The sequence below is a fragment of the Asterias amurensis genome, chromosome 9 (assembly GCF_032118995.1).
Source record: "Asterias amurensis chromosome 9, ASM3211899v1".
Lineage (NCBI taxonomy): Eukaryota > Metazoa > Echinodermata > Asteroidea > Forcipulatida > Asteriidae > Asterias > Asterias amurensis.
In genome coordinates, this window is record NC_092656.1 from 5903044 (window position 1) to 5927153 (window position 24110).

General features: G+C 39.1%; 1 long non-coding RNA gene across 1 annotated transcript; it reads left to right on the plus strand.

Moving 5' to 3' along the window:
• Positions 1 to 219: 219 nt before the first annotated feature.
• LOC139941644 (uncharacterized) lies at positions 220 to 23478 on the plus strand. Its single transcript, XR_011786612.1, has 4 exons — positions 220 to 282; positions 1631 to 1714; positions 17868 to 18034; positions 20435 to 23478. It is a non-coding gene; the product is annotated as an uncharacterized lncRNA (long non-coding RNA).
• Positions 23479 to 24110: the final 632 nt, after the last annotated feature.

The window sequence follows — 24110 nt, forward strand, 5'->3', positions numbered from 1 at the left end:
GAATTTTAAAATAATATCCAAGGAAAGTGAAAAAAACCTAAATAAACCTAAATAAACCACTGGTTGAACACTATGTGATCAATATTCATTTTTTTTGAAATACGGCGATGCCATTGGATTTGGATAAAAAACCTAAACATTTTGACGTCACAAAAGTGGTGACATCCCGCCACCACACCGCTAGCTATGATTTAGCAGTGCGCATGCACGAGTCGAGCAGCGCCATTTTACAACTGAGAGGACATGACTGGGTGACGTAGTTCTTAGTTTCACCAAGAAAAGGTAAAACAAAATTGTTTTGATTTCTTCCTGTCGAAATGCATTTGCGTGAAACCGCTGGTAATTCGTGCATGGTAATCTTTGGTTATTTAGCACTTAAAATACATGTACAAAATCCGGTCAATTTCCTTCTGACTCCGTGCCCAAAACACACTCTCATGAATGCGTGTTCTGTTCACTGTGTGCCACTCAATGGTGGTGGTGCCACAGTAGTTTATACGCTGCATGGTATTCAGCAAAGAGCCAAGACAAAGAGTAAGTGGGAGCTAAGTAATACGTACGATGCTCAAAATTAAAATCCCATATTCCAAATCTACTTCTTAAATCATAAAAAAATATATTAATATTATTGATTCTCATGTTGATGTTCCTGCTTATGCATCTTCAAGACCAGACTGAACGGTGTCACCTTCAGTTAAATATCCATCCCCCCCCCCCACAAAATGCTTAAAAAATGATTTTACTTGCACAGTATGCGTATCTTTTGCACCTGCTAGTTTGCACCGCAACCAATGTGCGAGTATACTCCAGAGGAGATTTCTGCATGATGATGATCTGAATAAATAATTAGTACCGCTTTTTCCTTGGCCCTATGTCTATCTACTCCATGCCAGGAGGTGTAATCGTTTTTTGAATAGAAACATCGTTTATATGCAGATATTCTTTTCCCCATCTGTGTCACTTATTGTAGCGGGCACATTCACTCGAAAGTGCCGTTAGTCTTGGTGTATCTAAAAACATTGTCTGCTCAATGGTTGTATATGTCTGCCATCTCACATCTGGCGTTTATTGAGTCTTTCTTGTCTATAAATCTCGCATTAGGTTTTTCATACACGAATTGGGTTTTTCCATTTTTTTTTTACGTGCATGTCCTTCACGCACAGAATGGTTAAGTCCATCTCTGTCGTGGCATCAATTATTCGGGTTGGGATTATTCCACTCATAGAAGGCGTTCTGAATCTGAGTGGTGTATGGTGATCTATGTGGCGCGGAGCCAATAGAGGGGGTTTGGTGATAGTTGAGTATTGCACCACTACTAGATTATGCACATTATCGATACACTCACCATACCTAGTCTGTTTAAAAAAATTGACTTGTCTTTTTTAGTTGGAGATTGTGCGTACCACACAGCCGTCATAGTGTCTGACGGGTCAAGTTGATATGGCACTTGGAATCGTCAAGTACGAATTATTTGAACACCCATTCTTACTCGTGACCATGTGCATTGTTAAACTTCATTATAACATCTGTTATTGTGGTTGATATAGGGCCTACTGGCTCTCTTGTTCATTACAGAAAATGATATGAATCACATCTAGCCCTTTTAATGGTTTTTATACTTTATTTGCAGATGTGGTTGAAGATGCATTCAAGATATTTCAAGACTGGAGGTCGGATCTGCACATCAAGCTTGCAAGAAGAAGATTGGAATCAGGTCAGTACAGATCACATCCAGAAATGGACCCAATTGTATCAATAAAACATTAATTCTGTAAATCTACACTCTTTAGCAAACAATCACAGTGCTAACTGTTGCTTCAGTAAATTCCAGTAATGATTGATGTAAAATTACAAATGTTATGACAATCAGGGTTAAAATTTTGTAAATGGTTCTGCAGAACTCATGCAGCATCAACTTGTAAATCCACTCAAGATGAATGGCCTACTTTTATTGTTTATGTATATCCACATTATGTTTTTCGGATGGACCATGCAATACTACATATAAAATAGTATCAAAAAATCATTGAGGTCTTTAGAAATCTACACTAATTGTTGATATATCCAAATCATTAGTCAGAGAATAGACTCTGAATTGTAGAATCATTTAACTACACAAGTACTTGCCTTCAGCTCAGACATTCCATAAACAATTAGTCATTTATACACTTTCTTATGTGCTGCTCAGTACTATAACGTCGCTACTGGCTTTTTTTCTCTCTTGAAAAAAAAATAGATAAAAATCAACAAATAAAAATTTTACTTTAAAGAACACTATCAATAAACCCCATTTACTAGAAGCTCAACAATACTGGCTTAAATTAGTGATGTGGTTCTGTTGGAGGCCAAGTTGTGGGTGGAGAATCTTGGTGAGATGTTGGCCTTGTTGTAGGTTGTTGAAACCTACGGCGCCACGATGGGACGGAGGGGAACACGGGATTGCGAACTTGGGTTGACCGAAGAAACAAGGGCAGGTGGATGCAGAGGTCTTTTGATGGCAGTACCTGGGTGAGCTAATGGCCTTAGACTGATGGAGAGATTGGAGCTTGTTGCTGATCTTGCATTCAATGGCCAAGATGTGGTTTTTTGGTAGGCGTCTGTAAGTGTCAGTCGACAGAATTTTAGTCACCTTGTGGTTATACTTTATTGGTAGATATGTCCACAGTGTTGTGTCGGCTGGCATAAAGTGGATGGATTGTTCTTTAGGTAGGGCTTAGATGGCAGCATCTACTGCTTGCTTTTGAGTGGTCTTGGTAGGTTGGTGTTCTTGAGGATTAGCAGGATCTGGATATGGACTTGAGTTAGGTTTAGGGTAGAGTTATAGTTGAGTTAAGGTTAGGGTTTGTGGTCGAGTCCACATCTGACTTATAACCTCAAGGAGACTGCAATTCTGTCGACCAACACTTACATACATCTACCAAGAAACTCCATTCTGGCCATCGAACACAAGATCAGCAACAAGTTCCAGTCTCTCCATCAGTCTAAGGCCATCAGCTCACCGAGGTACTGCCATCTCAAGACTTCTGCATCCCCCTGCCCTCGTTTCATCGGTCAACCCGAGATTCACAATCCCGATATTCCCTTCCATTCCATCGTGGCGCCCATGGGTTTCAACAATCTTCAACAAGGTCAGACATCTCACAAAGATTCTCCATCCACTACTTGGCCTCAAACAGTACCACATCACCAATTTAAGCCAGTTCGTCAACATCATAAATTACATTCACCTTGGGTCAAACTGACATTCTGGAGAGTTTTGACAAAGAAAGAAACGTGTCTCATCTGCAAATAATGCCTACAAGTTAATCCCTCCATAACAGACCCCACAAGCATCACTATTCAACAAGTCATCTATTTTCTCATTACCTGCGTACTTTCATCAAGCTTCTTTTTGAGCAACTAGTTCTATAATATACAAATTTCTAGTAGGCTTCATTATGGTCTTCCTTGCACACACTTAAATACCTCAATGATTTCTGATACTATTCTATCGGTAGTAATTACATTGTTTATTCTAAAACATGATATGAGTTATTTGTAACCTATACAAATAGGGCATTCACCTTGAATGGACTTTTCACAGGACTCAGGAAAGTACTGAGTAAACAGTGTTAACACACATTGGTGTAAGGGTTAAACCAAAATTATCAATCTTTATCCTGGATGCAAATTTAACATCTTTTAAAATAGGAATGGTAGTTTTACGTTGATTATTACTAAATTTTACCAAAGCAACAGCTGTCACTGCAGTGCTCAGAACTATAATACAGTCTTTATTGCAATTTGTATGGGTCTTATAATTCTTTGCATAATAATAAGCTCTGGGTAATTTTGATATGAAATGAACTAAATAAATTTGTTGATTTCTCAATAATAAGTGTAGATTCCGAAGATTACCCATGCATGCATGGTTTCAGTCATTTTACGACCAGCCATTGGATAAACCATTTTTAAAGTTTAGAAATTAATTTTGAAATTACTGGCTGGTACATGGAGTCTCTATTGCTGTTCTCTATTTTAATTTAAGTTTAAGTTTCACATTGTTTAAAATTTATTTTATCTGTCATATAGTGTGATTGCAGAAAACGAATCACATACGTTTTATGAAGTGTGCCTACTCCTGTTTAAGCCTGGGCGACTTGCATGACTAGGGTCGACACTTTTGATTGCTTAGACGAGTCAGGACAACCGCTATTTCACTACTAGGTTAATCATGGTGCCTTAAACATTACTGACATCAGTGATACAATCTATCAATCCTTTCAGCTGGAATTTTAGTATATTACGCCTGCGGCAAACAAATGCTGCATTGCAACTTGGGAATTAAAAATTACTCGCAACTACATATGTAGTTCAAATTTGCAACTGTTTGTGGTGCAACTAGTCAAGTAGTAAATGTCACTAGTTGCCCAGGCTTACCCATGTTGTTAATACCTATGTTAATATGTTGCCTTTTTTAAAGTTTAATTTCTACATTATATTACCATTTAAAATCTTTTATTAAAGGCATGGACACTACTGGTAATTACTCAAAGTAATTGTTAGCATAAAAACCTACTTGGTAAACCTACTTGAAAATGAAGTAAATTTTGCCTGAGTCTTGTTTTTGTCATCTGTTACTGTTTCAAACATACTCAAAAAGGAAGAATTGTTAAGAAATGTTTTGCATGATTTTGGCAGGTTCTCAGCAAACCTGAACTTTCTCCTATTTTGTTTTGTCACTTTTTCAAAATATAATAAGTGATATCAACTTTCGCGACTCACTATTGACAACACATTATTTACCTTGAAGATAGTCATTTGACCTACATGTAGCGATGGGGTATTTTCTATTATTCTCAATGAGTTGTTGTTGACTTTTCAGGAAAAGTACAATTGACTTTTCCTGAAATTCTTGTTGTGTTACCACTTTTGTGCTCTGCCTCTCTTTCAGAGATAGGTAGTCATATGCATGAAAAATCATCATCTTGACTGTCAGCACAAACACAATATTTGTACCCAATGGAGATACTGGCCGTGGGAGACAGAGAAATACTTTAGGCCTCATCAAGCCTTTTTCAGTTGAAGCCCAATTGATCAAATGAGCCAATATTTCCACAGATAGAATTGTTACTTTGTGTATGTTGGGATACACCAAGTGAGATACTGGTCTTTGACAATTACCAAATGTGTTCAGTGCCTTTAAGTAAAATAGGGAAACCACATGAAGTGCCTTCTACAAATTGTATTTCTTATTAGTTGGAACTGATATCACATGTCTGTTTGAAAATTTGTATTTTCATTGGTACTTGAGCCGTCACTCAAATCATAGTAAATTAATTTGTTGTCATGATAAATTAAAAAAATTATGCAAGTCGCTAGACACACGAACCCCGAACGCCACTCCAAGGTGTGAGCTACAATTTTTTCTTGCAGAGGTCGTTGCCACCTACTCCTAGGGCTGAAACAGGGTTAACCCCTTTTAAACTCCACACGGATGTAGGCTTGGGTATCATCAGTCTGAAACCTGGCCGGTAGGGCAGAAAGCACTACGTCCCCAATTTTACGTAGCAATAAAGACATTTGTAAAGTGCATAATAATGCAACAAGCCTCTCTAAGTGCATAGCTAGAACAATAAAGTGTATGTCTGATTCTTCTACATGTATATTAGATATCAATCTGCTTGCACACAAGAAGTTTAAATAATTAAAAGTATACATTATGCCCATTTTGGCTTGTGATTTATGTAACTTTTTTTGGCTTGTAACTTTAAATGAATGTGTCATACAATGTAGTTGCAATTCAGCTGTAATGTTGTGAAAACTTAACCTTTAATTTATTGATCTATCTATCTATCTTTCTTTCTTTTGTTCTTTCTTTGAACCTGTTGATCAATGGAGCCGAACAGCCAGCCACAGCGCTTTTCTCGAAATAGATAATAGTTTAAAACTGACATTGGCTCTAACCCCGTGCTTAACTGGAAGTAAAGGTCAAATGGGGTCACACTCTGTGTAGCTTTTGTTTAAAAGTATGCAAAGCCCATGCAATGATTTATAGATTGTACAAATCTATTGTGTGATTTATTATAATTTTTATGTGTTATGTTTTTTTAATTATATTAAACTTTTATTTAATGTATTGCAGTACATAATGTAGGATTTAAATTGACCAAGGCATGGGGACAAAAATCACCCAAAATATTCATCATGGTGTTGGAAAAGGTTTTCAAGAACACTTTACTGGATGAGAAAGAAGGGTACAATGTCGATGGAGAAATGTTATTAGATCTATGCATGGCAAATGATGTGACTCTATCACCCCTTCTACTGCTAATGACTTAGAAGTGCAAATAAATGAAGTAAACTGCAAAAATAAAGACAGTGATTTGAAGATGCACAAGGAAAAATTCATGACCAACTTCAAAACAGATGACTCAATAATGGTGGAGGACCAAGAGATCACCAGGGTCAATGAATATAAATACTGTACCAAACAGTAAAACTGAACGACATCACAAAAGATGAAGCATCAACCAGGATGTTAAGACAGGATGGAGCTCCTTTGGACAACACAGAGAAACATTTTGTGATAGGAACACATACCTACATGGTATGGTATTGAGGAGAAAAATAATAGGATCAGTGTGGGCTATCAACAGTAACTTATGGAGCAGAAACATGGACAGACAACAACAAAACTGATTGAACGTAAACCCTGCACACCAACAAAAGCAATGGGGAGACGAGTGCTACATTTCTTTTAAAGACAGGTTTGAATGCACAGAAACAAGAGAGAACAGAGGAAAATATGAAAAAGCCTGTATGGAGATAGGATAGACACTTTACCCTTAGAACTGACAATATATGGACAACAAGAATCATGGATTGGCAACCAAGGAAAAGGGAAAAGGAAAAGAGGTACAAGTAGAAGACAGAGAAGAAGATCCTTAGGGAGAGATGACCTGCAGGAGCAACATGAACAAGAATTGCAAGTAATAGAAATGAATGACATTTACATGAGGAGGGACATATCCTACACTGGATGCATACACAGCCTAAGTGATGATCTTTAAAAGTACATATGTGACGTCACTAACGACGTAACTGAATAATTTTCATCTCTGAATATCTAACTAAATGTGAAATTTCTGTGGAACTGGAACTTAACGACTGTTTTCGGGTACCCAACTGCTACGGGCTTACAGTGGACCAAATTGTTCTGGATGGTGGACTCCAAGAGTGGATAATGGAATGAAGACCTGTGCGGAGATAATGCTAATTGCGCGCGCACTTCCAGTGTACCGTGCGGGCGAGGGTGTTTCTTCATTTCTGGTGACTTAAACATCATGGAAGATGATGGTATTGTTCTTCTTTAGTTCCATGGTCAATTTGATGAGTGCATGCTGGTTGTTTAGGTGTTGATGAGGAACTGATGATCAAGTGTTGTCTTGACAAAACTGACACGAATGTGAAACTGGTGTTGGTGATACGGTGCTGTGTGAGGCCAATCGGGTGGAGGATCTTGGTGAGATGTTTGGCCATGTTGTATGTAGGGTGGTGAACCCATGGACACCACTATGTCATGGAGGGGAGCATCAAGATTGTGTATCTTGAGTTGTCTGAGGAAACGAGAGCAGGGGATTCAGAGAGCTCTAGAATGCAAATTAAAATTATGCTAAATTGGTGTGCGAATGGCTTGAAACAAACGAAGCTGCTATGTGATCTTGCATTCAATATCCGGAATGGGGTTTCTTGTATGTGTCTGTCCTTAACACAACTCTAACCTTCATCCTAACCCTCATCCTAACCTTAACCCTAGTTCTACCCGGGAGTTCTATCACCCTAACCCGTAATGTAACCCTAACCCCTCACTCATGACCACACTTACCGACACAAACGACTAGGCCTACAACTGACCCTTACAGACATTACCTTCACTAAATACCAACTGACACTTACAGATACCTATACCAAAGAAACCCCATTCCAGATATTAAATGAAAGATCACATACCAGTTCCGGTCTCAAGCCTAGTGTTCGGTGCAGCGCGATATGTGGCAGCTTTTGCTATTACTCTCGTGCAAATGTCTCCGTCTTCTCTGTTTTCGTACTACATCGGTTGTCTGCATATGTGCATGTCGTTTTCAAGGTGTTTGTAGTTTGATTCGCCTGGAAAGTTGTGCCGTCCCTTGCGTGGACAGGCGGGTCATTGATGTTGCAAGGTTGTAAGCAATCACCGTTTCTTCAACAATAGAACTGGGTACAGATGCTAATTGCTGATGACAAGATCAGGAGAGCATACTACTCTGACAAATTCTGCAGTGCCAATCCCAAGGACATTGTGCATACTATTCTTACAAATTCTGCAGTGCCAATCCCAAGGACATTGTGCATACTATACTCTGACAAATTCTGCAGTGCCAGTCCCAAGGATATTGTGCATACTACTCTGACAGATCCTCCAGTGCCAATCCCAAGGACATACCATACGTATACTACTGCAAATTCTCCAGTGCCAATCCCAAGGACACTGTGCTTGAAACGCAAATTCTCCAGTGCCAATCACAAAGGACATTGTGCATACGTCTGTGACAAATTCTGCAGTGCCAATCCCAAGGACATTGTGCTTACGCAAATTCTCCAGTGCCAATCCCAACGACACTGTGCTTACGCAAATTCTTCAGTGCCAATCTCAACGACACTGTGCTTACGCAAATTCTTCAGTGCCAATCCCAAGGACACTGTGCTTGAAACGCACATTCTCCAGTGCCAATCACAAAGGACATTGTGCATACGTCTCTGACAAATTCTGCAGTGCCAATCCCAAGGACATTGTGCTTACGCAAATTCTCTAGTGCCAATCCCAAGGACACTGTGCTTACGCAAATTCTCCAGTGCAAATCCCAACGACACTGTGCTTACGCAAATTCTTCAGTGCCAATCCCAAGGACACTGTGCTTGAAATGCAAATTCTCCAGTGCCAATCACAAAGGACATTGTGCATACGCCTCTGACAAATTCTCCAGTGCCAATCCCAAGGACATTGTGCTTACGCAAATTCTCTAGTGCCAATCCCAAGGACACTGTGCTTACGCAAATTCTCCAGTGCCAATCCCAACGACACTGTGCTTACGCAAATTCTTCAGTGCCAATCCCAAGGACACTGTGCTTGAAACGCAAATTCTCCAGTGCCAATCACAAAGGACATTGTGCATACGCCTCTGACAAATTCTCCAGTGCCAATTCCAAGGACATTGTGCTTACGCAAACTCTCCAGTGCCAATCCCAAGGACATTGTGCACACACTGCTCTGACAAATTCTCTGGTGCCATTCCCAAGGACTTTGCGCACACTATTTTGACAATGTCTGCAGTGCCAATCCTTTAGGACATTGTGCTTACGCACGTTCTCCAGTGCCAATCCCAAGGACACTGTGCAGACTACTCAGAAAAATTCTCCAGTGCCAATCCCAAGGAAATTGTAAACCACTAAATATGGTCTATTGACTAACTGTTGAATAATCGCTGAAGATATTCTACTTTGAACGCTGGAGATATTCTACTTTGAAAACTCCTCCCCGGCAGACAAATATGCCCCAAAAAGACCCATTTTGACCGATTGATGGAGGATACTGGATGCAGGTTCAAAAATCAACCAAGAAAAAATGGAAGAAACATCCCAAAGAAAGCTGAGCACGTCCGACCTGATGAAGATGATGAATATCTGTACCAACTGTAAAGCTAATGTCATGAAATAATAGTTACATGTAATAGTTAGCTTAAACTAATTAGTTAATTTTCTTAATATTGACATAAAAAATGTCTTGATAAGAACCTTATCAATTATTTATTATAAGCTTACAAGGTTATTGCATATCAAAACACTTGATGCATATAAATACATGTATGTTATAAGTCTTGTCTGAAGTATGATACCATGTGACCTTTACTTCTGGCCAAATCCGGGAGTTAAAATTTCAGAATTCAAAAGTTCATGTCTCATGAACCGAACTTAATTCATCGTTGGGGAACGTTAAATCAATGCAAGCACATTGAGATAGGTATTGTCAAATGCGCGCTACAAAAGTTTTATTATTAATTTTATTTATTTAATATTACAAAAATCTGGAGAGCCATAAAAGTCCCAAATGGAAGCACCATATGTTGTATTGAATAGGTTCACTGCGCTCCTTGTCTATTTCCTCTTCTACTTCCCCTTCTCTCTTTTCAAGGAACACCTGGCCAGTTTAGTTTTAGCTTTTGTTTAGTGTATAATATAAGGAGGCGCCTGGACCCCGGAATGGTCGACACTTCATTGATGTCAGTTGGAGTATATACACACAGATCTCCTGCTGGCGGTAAAGGCGTATCCCCACACTACGGTATGGGTACTGGCCTGGTGTTCTACATTACTCTTTCTGTGGTGTTCCTCAACCCTCTTACATGTATAGGTTATATTTTGTCCAGACTATTCCATAAAAGAATGCCACTTGTGGGCTTGTAAAAAGATTTTAGTAGTACTGCTGGTTTAGTGGGAATAATGTTTGAGGTACAGTGAAACAAGGTTAAAAACAGACATGTAAAACATTATCTTTACACATTTTTGTAAATTAAGATAAATGTCAGTAGATTTGAAAATTTTTAAGTTTCCAATGATGACTGATTGAGCCTAAATTTTCACAGGTTTGTTATTTTATATTTACGTTGTGATACACAAAGTGTGGGCCTTGAACAAAACTGTTTACTGAAAGTGTCCAATGGCTTTAAGGGTCTGTAATGTTCCGTAAACTAACTGTTTGGTTGGCAATGAGGGAACATCGCGCTGTTTTGTTCACAAGTGGCCGTTCAACAATGGATGCAATGCTCGCCCTTTGACTCCTGTCTGAACTGCACCGCAAGTTTGAAAGGCCTCTCCACGTTGCTTACATCGACATCAAGGCAGCATTTGACTCTGTAGACTGGGAAGCTCTTTGGAAAGCCCTGAAAGCAACTGGAGTTCCACCATTCCTTCTTCACCTGATTCAAAATATGAATTTATTTGAGAACCTTTTTTAGGCCTGATGAATTGTAAGGCACTGGATACGTTTGGTAATTCTGAAAGACTAGTATTCTCACTTGGTGTATCCTAAAATATGCATAACATTAGAAACAGTGAAAATTGGTCATCCAAATCGCAAGAAAATAATGGGGCAATTTTTTCAAAACTATCAACAGGGAGAGAGGTCAGTTTTTATGGTACCAATTATTTGGATTATTTAAGTGCCTTTAAGATTTTTGTTTGTGGTTCTGTTTGTTGCTACAGTTTATACTCTGTTAAAATTTGTCAATCTGTAATTTTTAATAAGGGAGGTTTAAAATATAGAGGACAATGTCCATATCCAACCACCACTTTTTAATTTGTTATGAAATATTTTAGATTATAAACCCCCTCACCAATATTCTGCCTTTTCATTGGTTTAGAGTTTAATCTGTTAAGCTTGTCACTCTTTAGACCTTATTCTGTTAAAGGGAGTTTTAAAATATAGATAGGATAATGTCCGTACCTACCACCACTATTTCATTCATTATGAAATAATTTTTTATTGAATTTGCTCAATGAGATATTCCAAGATTACAGTGTACAGTACAGTGTAAATGTATGTTTCCTTGTTTTTATCTAATTATGTGTACTTTATCAAACATTATTGAGTATAGTGCCAGTTTGCTCAGTTTACAATTAAACTATGGTGTGTTTTTTGGTATACCAGTATCAGAAGATAACATGTTTTCAGCTGTGTTTCAATGGACAAGGATCATGTTATCTTTTAATATGGTAAGATGGCTATTTATCAAGTTGAACTATTCACTTTAGTCTGTAACCAATTGACAGTTGAGTGTAGATTCACTAAAATAATCTACACTTTTATCAATATAGTTTATTTCCATTTAAAATTAAAGAAGGGTGTCGTGGTCAAAAGCGTCGAATTCAAGTTCAGGTGGTTAATCATCGGAATGTGGGTTCGAATCTGGTCATGTCATTTGTGTAGACCCAGATGTATTTTATGGGTCTGTGGGTAAGATGGATGCGTACGGCCCGCTGGGATATTATTCTGTAAAAGCATTGTGCACCTCACCATTATTTGGCAGTTTTTGATTTTTATTTCAAGAGGTCTACTTTCTTTAAACCGTAAAAGTTTGTTGGATACCTATCTTTCTGATATGAATAACTCAGTACCAGTATGTAATTGTTGTTTTTTTTAAGTTTTTTTTTTAGAAAAGCAATAGTTTATAATCACTAGAAGATATTCTGGGACATGTAGTGGGCCTACATGTTGTGTATTTGTAAAACCTGAAATGAAATTTAAATTGCAGTACAGAACTTTATTTAAACTATTGTGTTTTATTTTGTAATTTCCTATTCTTATTTTTCGACATTTGGGTTGCAATCAAGTGCTCTAGTATAGGTTAACCGGTTGAAGTTGAACTATTTAACTATTTAAACAAGTGACTCGTGACTCTGACTCGGACTTGACCCAAATGATTCGTTACTCGGACTCAAGACTCAAACAAGTGACTCGGGACTTGGACTCGACCCAAGTGACTTGTGACTCATGACTCTGACTCTGATTTGACATAGGTGACTCGACTGCAATACTACTAAATTGTATCTTGTTTTGTGTACTTTGTCAAACATAATCTATCGGGTAAATTGGCAGTTTGCTCAGCTTACAATTGAACTATTTTAACTGGAAAGTGTTTATGTAAATAAATAAAAAGTTGACACTTTGATGCATCCCATGTTGCACGTTAGCTGGGTAGCTGGGTAGTGGCACATTGTAGGTCAACACTGAAAGAAAATTTATACTCCGGCAGTTCTTGCCCTCCTTTTTGGCTTATAAAACCTAACTTAGTCTCATCATCTACTTGGGTTTTTCTTGTTTTGTTTTTCTTCGCCATAACCAACAACTTTTTCCTCTTGTGTCTCTTTTCTAAAATGCTCTGCGGACAGTATGTTTTTACTGCCCTCTCTACTCTACCAGTTGTTCCTGGCTACACTGCTTGCAGGGTTGTCAAATGCACCCTGGTATAACCATGGAGCTGAAGCTCCATGGTATAACTCACTCCACTACAACAGTCTTGACTTCTCTGTCAGGGCATGCAAAAGACTATCTATCTCTGCAAATCCCTGTTGTCGTAGGACGCAAGGTCAAGAATCCTTCAACTTCAAACTTTTGGGGACAGGTTTACCTTCTGTAGTCTGTACAGAAACGCCTTTGTACATCATTGGCACCCCACAGGCACCTCTTTTCTTTATGCAAACAACCTGTCTTCGGCAGTCAGAGTCCCATCTTGGTCGCTGTTTTACTGTCCTTGCATCTCCAGTGGTTATGTGGTGTTTCATAACATCCATCCTACCTATATCTTGACCTCCACGTCTGCGAACTCTACTAAAGACGTCCTGACTGGAACAGCTTACTCGTTTTGTCTAATAAATGCAAAGTCTAATAAATGCAAAGACAAACCCTGCTTTGGCTCACTAGCCTCATTTGCCTTATTTTTAATTGCCTCATGTTCCACAGTGGAAATTAAACCTACGGTGATAGTTTTTCGAGCCACTATGGGATCATCTGGTTTCCTGTATACTCTACAAGTGACCTGGCTAATACTTCTCTCTTCCTTTATCTACCACTCTAGCCTATTCTCTTGTGATATCTGTCTGTCCTCATGAGGTTTCTCTACTGAGCCACTCTGTCCTGGCTTGTTATGTTTAACTCTTTAAACAATCCAAGCACAGCGGCCTTCATTTCTTTCTCTATTTCTCTGAGAATTAAGTAGATCCAATGGCAGCTTCAGCGGTTTGCTCATTTGAGTGGTCCCTCCATCGGAAGATTGATGAAGATACGCAAGTAATGAGAACAACTGTCATGGGGTGATCAACTTGTAGGCGTTGTTTTGTGATGAGGAATGCTTGTTTCGGGGTATGTTGGTGAAGAGAGATACAACGTGTACATCAAAACTTACAACAATGTCCGATTGCCTGAGGTAGATGGTGACGAAATGACTTCGGTTGGTGATGTGATGCTTTGTGAGGCAGCTTGAGACTAATGGAGAGATAGGAGCTGCTTGGTGATCTTGTGCTCGATGGCCTGGATAGGGTTTCTTGGTAGTTGTCTTAAAGTGTCGGTTGAGAGAATCTCAGTCACCTTGTTGTTCGTAGTCAGAGGTGGACATGACCACAGTGGCGTTACCCTTGGTCTTAAGGTATAGCTCAGATGGCGGCATTTTATTGCTTGCGTGGGTTAGGTTTTGGTAGCTTAGAATTCTTGATGGTTTGAAGGATCTGGATTCGGACTTTGTTAGGATTAGGTTTAGAATTAGGATTAGGGTTAGGGTTAGGGTAACTTTGATAGTGGATGGAAGTTGTTCAGGTGTTGTAGGAACTGATGAAGTGTTGTCCAGGCCATTGAACACAAGATCACTAACCATCTCCAATCTTTCCATCAGTCTCAAGCTGCCTCACAAAGCATCACATCACCAACCGAAGTCGGTTCGTCAACATCATTAAGGACATTCACCTCATTCAATTGGACATTGTTGTAAGTTTTGATGTACAGTGTAGTCTCTCTCTTCACCAACATACCCACGAAAGAAGTACGCCTTATCACCAAACAACGCCAACAAGCTGATCCCTCCATGACAGAACACACAAGCCTCACTCTTCAAGTCAACAATCTACACCACTTTGTTGCCCTGTCAACCACAGAAATGCGTCACTCTTTGGTTGGGCTGTCAATCACAGAAATTTCTATCTCTTAAGTTGTGCCGTCAACCACAGAAATGTATTGCTCTTTGGTTGCCATGTCAGCCACAGAAACTTCTATCTCTGTGGTTGCTGCGTCAACCACAGAAATGTCTCGCTCATTGGTTGCCCTGTCAACCACAGAAATGTCTCACTCTTTGGTAACGTCATCAACCAGAGAAATGTATCGCTCTTTGGTTGCCCTATCAACCATACAAATATCTCACTCTTTGGTTGTCGCCGTCAACCACAGAAATGTCTTGGCCTGTCAACCACATAAATGCCTCATATATTTGGTTGCTTGTCAACCACTAAAATGGTTGTGCCAGCCAATCAACCACAGAAATATCTTTTTCTTTGGTTGCCCTGTCAACCACAGAAATGTCTTACTCTTTGGTTGCGCAGTCAACCACAGAAATTTGTATCTCTTAAGTTGTGCCGTCAGCCACAGAAATGTATCGCTCTTTGGTGGCCCTGTCAACCACAGAAATGTTTCGCTCTTTGGTGGTCTGTGCCGTTAGCCACATAAATGTATCACTCTTTGGTTGCCATGTCAACCACAGGAACTTCTCTCTTTGGTTGAGCTGTCATCCACAGAAATGTCTCGTTCTTTGGTTGCCACACAACCACAGAAATGTCTCACTCTTTGGTTACATCGTCAACCATAGAAATGTATCTCTCTTTGGTTGCGCCCTGAACCACAGAAATTTCTTTCTCTTTCGTTGCTTCCTCAACCACAGAAATTTCTGTCTCTTTGGCTGCGCTGACAATCTCGCTCTTTGGTTGCGCCGTCAACCACGTAAATGTTTTGCTCTTTGGTTGCCTTGTCAACCACAGAAATATCAACCACAGAAATTTTTTTCTCTTTGGTTGTGCCATCAACCACAGAAATGTCTTGCTCTGTGGTTGCGCCACCAACCACATAAATGTATTGCTCTTTGGTTGCGCCGTCAACCACATGAATGTATTGCTCTTTGGTTGCCCTGTCAACCATAGAAATGTCTCGCTCCCTGGTTGCGCCGTCAACCACGTAAATGTTTTGCTCTTTGGTTGCCTTGTCAACCACAGAAATGTCTCACTTCCCGGTTGCGCCATCAACCACATAAATGTATTGCTCTTTGGTTGTGGCATCAACCATCGAAGTGTCTATCTCTTTGGTTGTGCCGTCAACCACATAAATGTATTGCTCTTTGGTTGCGCCGTCAGCAACGTACATGTTTTGCTCTTTGGTTGCCTTGTCAACCACAGAAATTTCTGTCTCTTTGGTTGTGTCATCATTCATCAACCACAGAAATGTATCGCTCTTTGGTTGCGGCATCAACCATAGAAATGTCTATCTCTTTGGTTGTCAACCACATAAATGTATTGCTATTTGGTTGCGCCGTCAACCACGTAAATGTATTGCTCTTTGGTTGCCCTGTCAACCACATGAATGTATTGCTCTTTGGTTGCGTTATCAACCACAAAAATGTATCGCTCTTTGGTTGCCATGTCAACCACAGAAACTTCTATCTTTTTGGTTGCACCGTCAGCACAGAAATTTGCATCTCTTTGGTTGTGCCGTCAACCACAGAAATGTCTCATTCTTTGGCTACACAGTCAACCATAGAAATGTATCGCTCTTTGGTTGTGCCCTCAACCACAGAAGTTTCTATCTCTTTGGCTGCGCTGACAACCACAGCAATGTCTCGCTCTTTGGTTGCCCTGTCAACCATAGAAATGTCTCACTCTTTGGTTGCGTCGTCAACCACAGAAATGTATTGCTCTTTGGTTGCCCTGTCAACCCTTAAAAAAAATCTCGCTCTTTGGTTACCATGTGTCAACCAAAGAACTGTATCGCTCTTTGGTTGTGCTGTCAACCACAGAAATGTATCACTCTTTGGTTGCCATGTGAACCACAGAAACATCTTTGTCTTTGGTTGCGCCGTCAACCTCAGAAGTTTCTATCTCTTTGGTTGCGCCGTCAACCTCAGAAGTTTCTATCTCTTTGGTTGCGCCGTCAACCTCAGAAGTTTTTATCTCTTTGGTTGCGCCGTCAACCTCAGAAGTTTCTATCTCTTTGGTTGCGCCATCAACCTCAGAAGTTTCTATCTCTTTGGTTGCGCCGTCAACCTCAGAAGTTTCTATCTCTTTGGTTGCGCCGTCAACCTCAGAAGTTTCTATCTCTTTGGTTGCGCCGTCAACCTCAGAAGTTTCTCTCTCTTTGGTTGCGCTGTCAACCTCAGAAGTTTCTATCTCTTTGGTTGTGCCGTCAACCACAGAACTGCTCACTTTTTGGTTGCGCCGTCAACCTCAGAAGTTTCTATCTCTTTGGTTGTGCCGTCAACCACAGAACTGCTCACTCTTTGGTTACCCTGTCAACCACAGAAATTTCTATCCCTTTGGTTGCCCTGTCAACCACAGAAACGTCTCACTCTATTGTTGCTCTGTCAAACAGAGACATTTCATTCTCTTTGTTTGCGCTGACAACCACATAAATTTGTATCTCTTTAAACTTGGTTGCACTGACAACCACAGAAATGTGTATCTCTTTGGTTGTGCAATCAACCACAGCAATTTTCTTTCTCTTATACTCTGGCGGTTTTGGTCAAGTCGATGATGTGACAAGTTTGAGACATTTTGCATATCTCATGCAACATTCAGGGGTTCCTAATATTATCTGTATGGCAGGACATAGTTCTTTTTGGGCTTGATTTTTGTAATGTTGTTTTCGTTTAACTTTTTGCTGTAATTTAATTTGAGTGTCTGTTGATGTTATTCTAACATTGTTGGTTACAACAAAGGGTTTGATTAATCCTAGCGTTTCAAGAAATTGGCTGCAGGTTGTATACCCCCAAGGGAGCTGAGACAGATTAAAAGAATGTTATGGCCAAATGACCAATACAATAACGTTAAGCGCATTGAGACGGTTATTGTGAAATGTGCTCTATATAAGAACTAGTTATTACTACAAATATTATGTGGACATCATGTGGTTTGGGTCAATAAGTTGTTTTATCATGTTTTGTACTCTTTATTTATTTTACTTATCAAATAATAAACCTCAAGGTCAACTGACTGGGCATTTTTTTCTTTGCTCAATCCCAATTTTTATTTTTTTTTACTTGTAGGAATCCTTGAGAAGATGACACTCTGAGATGTGCAGGAAGATGTGTGGGGAGGCAGCCCACAAGCAAGGCCTCCCCTGAAATGGCTGCTGAAGAGAATCGAGTACATAAAGTGCCATAGAAGCTTTACTGTAGTGAAATATTTGCCATCATTCTGCAATACACACATGGTAAGTTGCAGTCAAGTTTGTTGTTATTCTATCTTTAAATAAATTAGCTAACGACAGGGCCCAATTTTATGGCTCTGCTTACTGTAAGCACATAATCAAGGTTACGGAAGCAGGGAATTCTGTGCTTACGACAAGCGTATTTCACGGATTAGCGGTGAATTTTGGCTTCAGCGCGTGCGTACTCCCTGTTACTAGGCATTCTACACTTACAAGGCTAGCGCAGAAACTCGGTGCTTGCTCGTAAGCAGGGAATCATGATCGTAAGCACAGAATTCTGCAGTAAGCAGAGCCATGAAATGGGGCCCAGTACCGCTAACAAAAAGGTTTTACTGAACTCCTGTATTTGAGATGTGCGTCCAGAGTTAAAACAGTTTTCATTTCAATGATTTTGTTGTGGCATGTTATGGCCAAGTTTCTGCGACTGCCTTGTGCCCAACTTTATGGTGTGTGCCAACCATTAATGTCTGTAGGTTTGCATGAATATATTCAGGGTATTTCACTGTCACCAATTGAATGATTTCACTGTGCACATTTTTCTTTACCAGAATGCCTTGTGCGATCATAACCCCAGCGGTGCGTTTTGGCGGTTGTAAACCAATAACTTTTTGGGTTGAATCAGCCAATGGTTTATCACAGGCCAATAATCAAAACTTTTATTGTTTACTGTCGCCAAAACGCACCCATTGAAGTGTAACTTTGAAATATCCTATATTGCATATTTAATTTAATCCTGTATAGTTGATCCATTTTATGGTGAAGACTATACAGAGCGTACTGTAAAAAGATGCATCAAGATAGAGCTACTGGTCCCCTCTCAATGTTTTTCGATCTTGCGGAATGCTAATTGCATACAGCTTTAGGTCATCATATAAAAGCATGATTCATTTGAAATGTTTTGCATCGAAACACAGGCAATTTGACACCCATGTACTTAAAACATACATGTTTTTAATAAATGGATTAAAGGAGCACGTTGCCTTGGATCAGTCGAGCTGGTTTTTGAAAAGTGTTGTAACAGTTTGTTATAAAATGCATTGATTAGAAAGATATTTTAAAAGTAGAATACAATGATCCACACATATTTGCCTCTAAATTGCGTAGTTTTCCTCTCACCTCGTTGACAAACATGGTCGGCCATTTATGGGAGTCAAATTTCGGACTCTCATAAATGGCAGACCATGTTAGTTCGCAAAGTAAAAGGAAAAACATGCAATTTCGATGCAAATATGTGTGGATCATTGTATTCTACTTTTAAAACATCTTTCCAATAACATGCATTTTATAACAAACGGTTACAAATTCTTTTTATAGACCAACTCGTCCGATCCAAGGCAACGTGTTCCTACAGCACTCTATATCAACTCAGCTATCTAGACCTATGTCGGTGTCCCTATTTTGTACATACATCGTTTTAAACTGTTGTGCAGCCAGGGATCATATGACACAGTTGGTAGAAATGTCTACACGTTAATCTGGAGGTGGTTGGTTCGAGTCCCACTCTATTCAATTTTGTTTTTCAGTTTCATAATGGAAGGGCAAGGCCATTTGCATTTTGCAAAGGGCACTTCGATGGGAAACTTTTGAAGGGCACCAAGGCCAAGACATGGGGCAATGAAGACCGCTGGTCTCCGTAGCCTGCATGTTATTCCAGGCCTGAGTGCAGATGCTATAGGGAAGGTATTTTGATGGTGTGTAGATAAAACCTTTGATCAAAGTTCGTTGCATCAGAAAAACAATGTCAAATCTGCATGTAGATCCTGCAAATATTACCAGTGTGCCCCATGCGAAAAATTGTGCAATTTTGTCCATACATTCTCGTTATTTTAACCATGTCTGATGATGTATACAAAGTCAAATCTTATTCACACTAGCTTATGGTGGCCACTTAACAAACGCCCGAAACAACTCAGAGTATCCATTTTTTTTATGGTCATTTGACCATATTCTTTGAACGGGGAAATCTATTGTGCTGCATGCACAGGCTAGGCAGGCACCTATACCTTGCTATGCTTTGAATCCCTCGAAAAAATAAATGGAGGGTACTGGAATTCATGCTGTAAATCTCCCTTTTTCTGGGGGATATTGTGTAATTCCGGATTCCAGACCTTTTGTCCTTAGTTTACAAATGATCGAGCAGGTTGCCATCACTGCATTTGGCTCAATGAGAGGTTGTCCGAATGGCAGATTATTAATATTAGATTATCATTCTTAGCCTTTGCCAAGGTTTTACGATAAAGAGTGAACTCATACCTATTTTTAACACAAAAAACAGAAGTAAGTTCATTATGTTTCCATAATAAAGCTGAGGGGGTGGAAGGTCTCGATTACCTACAGAGGTGAGGTAACCAATAATTATTTCTACTAGTTATCTGTTTTCATTGATTTTTTTTTATCTTGCAGTACTTTGATAACATCTTCTCCACATTGGGAGAGATTGAAAGACAACAGGGGTGACTCCAGGGCCGCGGCCCCATTACAATGTGAGCATGAGGCGACCACGGACACATGTTTATGCCAGACTGCAACACTGTACTAATGAAACTCAATGCATGCATCAAGGACATTCACCAAAGAGCCACTGCAAACAAGATGATGCTAAATGCTGCAAAGCATTGGTTCTTCATTTTACATCAAGATTTTCACAACAGCCACTTCCAGTCATTTCCATCCTGTGAAACCACTCAACGAAAGCCAGAAATCTCTGTGCAGTCATGGATGAACATCTACCATGTATCACTGAAGGCCCACGTCACCACCCTATATGCCGCTCTTCAATGACTGTCATCCAAAGATGTTTTAAATTTAGAAAATATAATCATCCGCACAAACACACCTGGAAATTGTTTGGATTTCCTTGGCCGTCTTGAACTAACATGATCTGCCATTTTGTTGAAGCAGTAGTTTGACTCCCCAAAATGGCAGACCATCATAGTTCACAAAGTATTTGGAAAACCTCACAGTTTTAAAGTACATTAGTTTACTTTAATTATCCACTACTTTTAAATGCTATTCTGTCCAACCTGGTTCATGTCATAACAAACTCTGTCATAGCCCAAAACGCCCAAAAGCAATATGTGTCTCTAAAAAATGTTCATGAAACAAATGAATTATTGAAGCTTGAGACTCGAAAACAACAACAAGGTTTTGACAAGTACAAGTACTGAGCCTGACACTTTAATGTTGCCTTGTGTCTAAAGGGACACGTCGCTTTTGGGTTGGGTGTTTTGAGCTTTAGAAAGTGCTTGCTATGAAATGGATGACGTTGGAAGTTCTGTTTTAAAATTGGAAAATAATTATCCACAAAAAATAATATACTTGGAAATTGTTTTTTTTTTCTTGTTGCCCTCCTGAACTATAACACAACCTGCCATTTTTGTTGAAGCAAATTCATGACTCCTTAAAATGGCAGACTTATAGTTCACAGTAAGTATTATGGAATTTTTGACTCCACAAAACGCAAAGTAAAAGGAAAACCACACAGTTTTGAGGCACCTTAGTGTTGATAATTACACACAAATCTAAAAGCAATGTGTCTCTTTAAGAAGGTTTTGATGACCATGTGATTGAAATTGTTGAAATTTGAGACGTGATGAATTTTCAACAAGGTTTGATAAAAAGTACCGAGTCTGACTTTTTATTGTTGAATTATCCCACATGCCTAAAGGGGACACGTCACTTTCGAGTTGGGTGTTACTGTTTTGGGCTTTAGAAAGTGCTTGCTGTGAAATGGATGCGGTTGAAAGAAGAATTATGTTTTAAAATAAAAAAAATAATGATCCACACCGATAAACATGTACCTGGAAATTGTTTGGTGTTCTCTCTATATTCTCTGGAAGTAACACAGTCTGTCATTTTTTTGAAGCAAATTATAGACTCCTAAAAAAGGCGGACTATTTTAGTTCACTAAGTAAATGGAATTTTTGACTCCACAAAACACAAAGTATAAGGAAAACCACACAGTCATGAGGCACCTTTTAGTGTTGATAATTATACACTACTTCCAAAACATGTTTCCAACCAGGGCCCTATTTCATAAAGCTGTTAGGCAGAAAACAATTCTTGACAAATTTATTTGCTAAGTAAAACTGATGTTATTTTGGGTGGAAACCTGTTTCTGTCAAGCAATACTTTTCTGTGCTGAGCGAGTTGTTTTGCTTTTAGGCTTTATTAAATTGGGCCCAGATTCATATCATACATGTGGGCAATTCCACACTAATGAACCAAAGGGATAACTTTGTAAGACAGGCATCTTTTTTGTTAACCACAATCGTCATGTGCTTCTGAATGTACACAGACAAAAAACATGACAACATAATTTTGTTACTGCTATCCAACATTCCCTTTCCATGTCACACTTTTGTGCCCATTAGTGTGGATATTGCCCACGTACATGTAACAAATACTTTCATAGTCCAAAGCGTCCAAAGCGTCTAAAAGCAATGTTTCTCTTGGAGAAGGTTTTGATGACAATGTGATCGAAATTGTTGAAATTTGAGATGTGACAAATTTTCAACAAGGTTTGATAATAAGTACTGAGCCTGACTTTTTAATGTTGAATTACCTCAGATGCTTAAAGGGACATGTTTCATTTGGGTTTGGTGTTTTGTGCTTTAGGAAGTTCTTGCTATGAAAAGAATATAGGCCTACATGGTTGGAAAGATTTTTCAATTTTTGAAAAAAAAACGACCCACACATAAATATACCTGAAAATTGTTTGGTTTTCTTGTTATACCCTCTTGAACTAACACAGTCTGCCATTTTGTTGAAGCAAATTCTGGATTCCTCAAATTAGCAGACATTTTAGTTCACAAAGTAAATGGAAAACTTTGCAGTTATGAGGCAAATAGTATGGATGATAATTTTAAAACATGTTTCCCAACCAGATTCATGTCCACAAACACTTCACAGTCTAAAGAGCCAGATATAAAAGCAATGTGTTTATTAAAGGTTTTAAGAAATATTATTATTGTTGAAAATTGAGATACGATGAATTTTTACAAAGACAAATTTTGATTTTGTGTACTGAGCCTGACCTAATTGAATTGGGTACATTATACAATTGTCGCACGTCGGACAGGGTCCATGGCGTTTTGTACACCCGAGGGGGGAAATGGAACCCGAGGCAAAGCCAAGTTAATCAATACTTATAATGAGAAATATTTCATAAAAATTAAGAACCATCAAAGTATGTTTAGCCTATCATTATATTTAACAAAGAGGTGAATACATGTAAAATTCCCATATAAAATAGTAGAGATTTTCTTACACAAACTGCAAAGGAAAGTTCATTTTCTAACATTTTGTTTCACTTTAGTTCACCTAAATTATGCTTAAGAAAGATGTCTTCTTTAAACGGTGACTATTATTAGTTTCTGAGATAATGTCCAAAAATCATTCTCATTGTTATTTTAGTTTTGCACTTAGAAACTCATTATTAAGCTTTCCACCAAGTATCCACTATAGAAACAGTTAGCCTTACGATGTTACATCTGTAATTCAGTAATTGCTATTTAGCCTATTAATATTATTTGTAAAAAAAATAAAATCATTGACCAAAAATTTGAACTTTGTGCATGGAGTTTATTATTATTGATGATGTTTTTCCTCAAGCAGACTTTACTTTATATTATTTCCAAAACAATAATTAAGCCATTACAAAAGAATCCTTAATTATTTTCTGGGGACGACTTTGCTAGGGGGGGGGGGGGGGGGACAGTGGCCGGGGGCGACATTGTCAGTATAGGCTCTACTTTATATTGTTTCCAATACAATAATTGAATTCGCAAAAGCCATTATACTACCGTAGGAATCCTTACTTGTTTTCTGGGGGTGACTTTGCTTGGGGGCGACATCGTTTGGGGGCGACATTGTCAGGGGGCCACTTTGTAATGACCCGGGGCGAGCCGGTTAGGGGGCAACTTTGCAAGGGTCGACTTTGTTGGTGGCGAGCTTGCTAGGTGGTGAGATAACCAGCATTCTACAAAGTTACCCCCTTACAAAGTCAACCCCATTACAATTTTACCCCTGACAAAGTCGCCCCCTGACAGAGTCACACCCTTACAAAGTCGCCCCCTTA